This window comes from Papilio machaon, chromosome 18, assembly GCF_912999745.1.
Source record: "Papilio machaon chromosome 18, ilPapMach1.1, whole genome shotgun sequence".
Lineage (NCBI taxonomy): Eukaryota > Metazoa > Arthropoda > Insecta > Lepidoptera > Papilionidae > Papilio > Papilio machaon.
The window spans coordinates 1,420,687-1,426,686 of NC_060003.1; the positions used below are offsets into that span (position 1 = coordinate 1,420,687).

General features: G+C 33.8%; 1 non-coding gene across 1 annotated transcript; it reads left to right on the plus strand.

The window, feature by feature from the left end:
• Positions 1 to 2,295: 2,295 nt before the first annotated feature.
• Trnah-gug lies at positions 2,296 to 2,367 on the plus strand. Its single transcript has one exon. It is a non-coding gene; the product is annotated as a tRNA-His (tRNA).
• The last annotated feature ends 3,633 nt before the right edge of the window (positions 2,368 to 6,000 follow it).

The following is a 6,000-nucleotide window of genomic DNA, read 5'->3' on the forward strand; positions in this document are numbered from 1 at the left end:
AGAAATCATCATGTCGTTCAGTCTATAGCCGAAAGTTTTCGCGCATCGCTGCGTCTCTGAAGACAATAAACCAGACAAACGGAGCGAAGGATAACGTCCTACCATTCCAACATCAAACTTGGCTTCAGATCCTGAGACATAACCATTTCCTATTCTCATACAAGCGTCATCCATCGAACGAGTACGCGAACTGACGCGCAATCAAAACACAATACGTTATAAATGGCTCGCATTACTTCGGTACAAGATTATAAACATAACTCAGCATTTCTTCTGCTTCTCCATTTTCACCTTTATCACAAAACAGTAAAGTACTTATTTCTGTTGCTGGCTAGCAAAGTTATCTTTGTAAATTGTCATCCTTGGCTCCTCAACTTTGCCCTATAACCGTCCCGCTGCGATAGGTAAAGAGAAGCAATGGCTGTCGATAAATTTTGTCGCTTTATTTATTTCTCCTATAGCTGTTTTATATTATTACGATACGTATATGGATTTTGTTTATTATTCACCTTATCTTTATGCTCAGTATTGGTGGTTTCGAAATTTACAATGTTGCTAAAATGTTCGTCTTTGTTAGTTTTTGCTAAATTAAGTCAAGACATTTAGGTTCATAAAACCTCGTGAGCCGACCTCACTTGAGTGGGATAAGGCCAGGGAGATGATGATGATAACCTGTGTACTTCGTACTGCTTGCTGCACTGTGGCTGACGACGATGATAACACTACTAATAAAATCGAACAACATGTCATTCCTTAATTCTATACCGTCTTTTTCACTTTTATGGTACCTACTACATTATATAAATATTTAGATCGAATAATATAAAATGTCCGTACATTTTGATAATAGAGCAGAATTAACTAGCGACGGCTTTTGTTAACCAATGAGGTTGAATAATTTGTCTATAGGTAAACTTCACGCGACGCGTAATGGAGGACGTCATGTAAAATTTAAACGTCAACTGTCAAATGAATGCGTCGGTGTTATTGAAGGATTTCCTTTGTTTGGGCTGTTTTACGTAAAAGTGAACAATGTAGTCCCGGCTATTGTAATTGCTCATTAACATTTCATTAAGTAAATATACGGTTTAATTTGGTGACGGTTTTTTATGGTTATAATTTATTGGTATATTCGAAATTGAGTCTTGTTTGATTATTGTGTTTGCTTTATTTTTTGTACGTCACCAAAAGAACCTCACTGTGGCATGCCGTGACACGTTTTTTATATAAAAAATGGCAAACAAGCATACGGCCATCTGGATTCGCCGAAATAGCGCGGAGACCGTTGCCCATAGACATAAATAATAGTTATTACAGTAATAAGACAAATTACTAATAAATAAAAAATTATTTAACCATCAAGATGAAGAAGAAGGCCATCTGCCAAGTCACTGCACTAACGTCGAAAGCTATTAAAAGAAAAAAATTAAGTTTAATAGCAAATGCCCAACTTCTCTTAGATTACTTTGATTTACATTTTATGTAAGACATTTTAATTTAATACAGTAGCTTTATTACAATTCTATGATTATCAGGCGTAGAAAAACAAAGCTACTAATAATGTTTATTCTTAAAATAAATAGGAATTATCCTCAATTCTGGCACGCGTTGTGGCGGCACGTGTCAGCAAATTGCTGGACAATTCCGACAAGAATTTTGTCAGCAGTCGATCGTTTCACTAAATAATTGGTATGTTTTGGATGATTACACTTTGTAAAGTAGAAACACGATTTTGTTTTAGTATTTTTGGGTTACATAAATAGTATATTTACCATTAAATCTTTCATTACCATTGATGTTATTAAATAAATGACTTTATTTTCTTCATTTATCATCGGATATGGCAATTATTTTCTACAATTTATTTCATAAGGCAATTGGAAGTAATAATAAAAATCGTTACAAATCCTAAAATTATGTAAAATAGTGATCGAATCTTACCATGGATTTTTGAGACCTAAATCCCCTTTAAAACACATTGTAATCCCTGTTTTGTCAAAGATTTGAGTCTCGGAAACTAACGGTTAGTAATAAAAAATTGTTACGTACAATTTAACAGACAAAACAATTTGTATTTGAACTGGGTTATGGTTTTAAATATAAGACATGACCACGAAGAAATAAAATACCGTTTAAAAATAACGGCTCGCATTATTGTGTGATGAAATCTGATCAAATTGCTTCGGTATTTTAGTTTTATTAACTCCTAAAAACTTTGTTCTAAATAATCGTTCAAGCGTACTCATAGTAACGAACTCAGTCGATATTTTCGCTTATACCGTCAGCGTTCCGATAGCCGTGATCGTCTAGTGGTTAGGACCCTACGTTGTGGCCGTAGTAACCCAGGTTCGAATCCTGGTCACGGCAGTGTAAAACACTGTTACGGCGGGACCATTTTTTCGAAATTTTACAATTATATTTTTAATTTCTTACAAAAAAAAAAACTTAAACTTGTAACAGCAAATTAGAAAATTTTCTTTCGGGTTGAAAATAAAATAAACAACTTGTTCTAACAATTTTTAATTTACTTTTTAAGTAATTAAATAATAAAATTTTAATGGAAATTAAATGTTGGAAAAGTACTGCTTTATTTATTGAGATTAATTTATTAGAAAATTATACTTAAATCTGACTCAGAAATCAATTAATCAATTGCCTTGGCTAATTTAAATTATGTATGACGAGAAATCATTTGTCCTAATCAAAATCTTGAAAATTTTAAAATGAAAAATTGCTTTAATTAACATCATTAATGTTGGCTGGAGATGTGTTCAGTGGTGCGGAAATAGGGTAACGAGTGTGGGGTTCGAATACGAGGTGTCGACTTAGCACTTATTAACTTAAACTATTGAAAATGAACTCTAATCCATTGTAATACGGACGTGTTATAATAAAAAAAGTTGAAGTGTCAGGTTTAAATATGCTGTACAGTGCAAATGCTAGTATTATGTTTAATTTAACCTAAAATCTAATATATAAAATTCTCGTGTCACAATTTTCGTCACCGTACTCCTCCGAAACGGCTTGACCGATTCTCATGAAATTTTGTGAGCATATTCAGTAGGTCTGAGAATCGGCCAACATCTATTTTTCATTTTTTTTTTAACTGCGCGCGGACGGAGTCGCGGGCGACAGCTAGTATAAAATAAAAAAAGGAGCTAAGATTTGTTAAATTAATTTACTATAGGATATTGATTCGCCTAATGTTGCCCGCAGTCAGGGGCCACGTCTCAGTTCCGTAGGTCAACATTGGCAACACAAACTGGTAGTAGACCCCTCCCACAAGATGGACCGATGATCAGATAAAGGTTGCGGGAGTATCCTGGATGCGAGTTGCATAGGACCGATCATTGTGGCGATCTTTGGGGGAGGCCTTTGCCCAGGAGTGGGCTTTACGAGGCTGAATGAATAAATGGATACGATATTATTATTGCTATTATGATATTTATTTAAATCTCTGTTAAAATATATAAATATACAGCATTGAAAAGGTTAAAATTATGTTCTACCTATTATTATTAAATTAATGTGTCAGAAAGTCATAACTGTTAAAGTAATAACATTATCAAACCAACAATTTCCTATTTCAAACATCAAGTCATCCGCAATCGTAACAAAACTGACACGAGCTCAATTGCCCAATATCCCTTTATGTATTTAATAAGCAAAGGGTTCGAAATGTCAGGTCAAGTTTCAATAGCCGGCCAAAACCAGGAACACCACCCAAAGGACCTGTTTGCATGAAGAGTGCCACGCATAAAATCTTACGATTCTAAACACAATAAACTTACATCAAATCAAAAATTATAATAGTGCGAAATTGAACTTTATACTTAAGACATAAAGTCGATTAGTGAGTACGAGATTGTAAATTTAAACTTGGTACTATGTTACTAAAATCATTACCATTGCTTTTGCTCCCTTTACGCTAAAGTCACTTAGGGATATTAAAACGATAATTACTTGAATTTCTAAATCCATTACGTAGTAACTATGAAAATTAGTAAACGCCTGTCATTTTGAAGCAGCAATGTATTTGTGAAAATTTGAAATTTTCGTATAAGTTTGATGTCAGTAGGGGCATAATCAATTCGCGGGGAGTCGTATACAGTTTAAATTAAACGCAGGACAATGGTCAGTGGTCTGAAGCTCGTTTAACGGTCTTGATCCTAAGTTATGTGAGGATTAGCCCGTATCTTAATATCTGGCAACATTAACAAGGGTTAGGAGATAACACCGAGTGACTCTCAGTTCGTTGATTTCATTTGTTATGGAAATTTCTAATCAACCATTTTGGAAAATGCTATACTTATCCCAAAATCTTTCTTCCTAAATAATTAGTGTGCATTATCAGTACTCAGAGTGAAAACAAATCATCATTAATTTATCTTTAAAAATATGAACAGTCCCAGCTAAAAAGTTTACAGCATATTGCTATTAAATTTTATCAGGCGCTTAAATTTTTTTCGGAGTGTTGATTAAATCAAATTATTTTCAAATATTTTGTTAAATAAAATAAAGGCTTGGGTAATCTAAGAGTATTTTAATTTGACATTTATATCAAAATACAAAAAAATAGATGCTTTCATCAACATTATTAGGTCATAAATACGACAAAAGCTAAACCTATTGTCAAACGAAATAACCTTGCATGTAGATTGACCCGAAAATAAACATTTTACTTGAATAGATGCCATTTATAACCTCAAAATGTTTTCATGTACGTAATAAGGGTGCGTTGCGTTCTATTCAGTAAAACTGGCGTTATTAATGAACGTTATTCATATTGCGTTGCTTTCATTATTGCGTTTGTCATCGTTGTAAGCGCGATATGATTTAATGCGACTTGAGATAGTGTCCGACAGTTAATAGAGAGTGTAACTAGTTCCTTTTGGTTTGTCCTTTTGATGTATTAGGGACATATTTTGTAGTGTTCTCATAAGGGCTTGAGATTTGACATTTTTACATTATATTTTATTAGTTATCGCCATCGACTCCGTCCGCGCGGAATTAAAAAAAAAAATAACTTAATAAGTAGCCTATGTGTTCTTTCAGACTATGTTCTAAATTTGTGCCAAATTTGATCAAGCCGTTCCGGAGGTACCTTCAAACAAACATCCATCCATCCATCTAAACATTCGCATTTACAATATTAGTAATATTACCCGTCGACCTAGACTCAGTCCCCGCGCAGTTAAAAAAAACTTCCCAGAGGAATGAAAAATAGATAGTAGCCGATTCTCAGACCTACTGAATATGCAAATAAAATTTCATAAAAATCGGTCAAGCTGTTTCGGAGGAGTGAGTTAACTAACATTGTGACACGAGATTTTTATATGTAAGATAATAAATTTTCTGTAATGAATTTTGGTACTTTAAAATACACTCGCCGTATTGTCCCTTACAAAAATAAAGCTATTCTATCACGTAATTAAAATATTTCATTAAGATTTTAAATTAAACAAGAGATTATAAGCACCCCGCAAATGACAGGCTGACAAATAGTGATGCGGCTGATAATTTTCGATAATCCCCGCGACGCGGCGACGTGGCTGACAAATGGTGTTAATAAGAAACCTGTCGCGGTGGGATTAGCAAGTGTTAATTGCGGTGCCCGTTGTACTGCGGTGTTAGGCTCCACAAGTGATGTTACGTATTTAAAAAAAATACTATCGATAAGTAAAAAATCATGTAAGATTTTTTACAACGTAAAAACTTTACTACTTTGTCTTTAGACGGTTTTAAAATGAAGTTGTTTATAAAAGTGTATTGCTAAATTAGCCCACATTTTAAGTTCAGTAAGTCAACTTTATATAAGACAAACTGTCGCCTGCGTCCGTCCGCTAGGAATTAAAGACAAAAATCAATTAGTAGCCTATACTGTATACCAGGCTATGTTCTACACCTATTGTAATTAGTAGCTTATGTGGTATTACAGACTATGTTCTACACATGTGCCAAATTTTAGCGAGATCTATGTAGCTAATCTGGAGATACTTT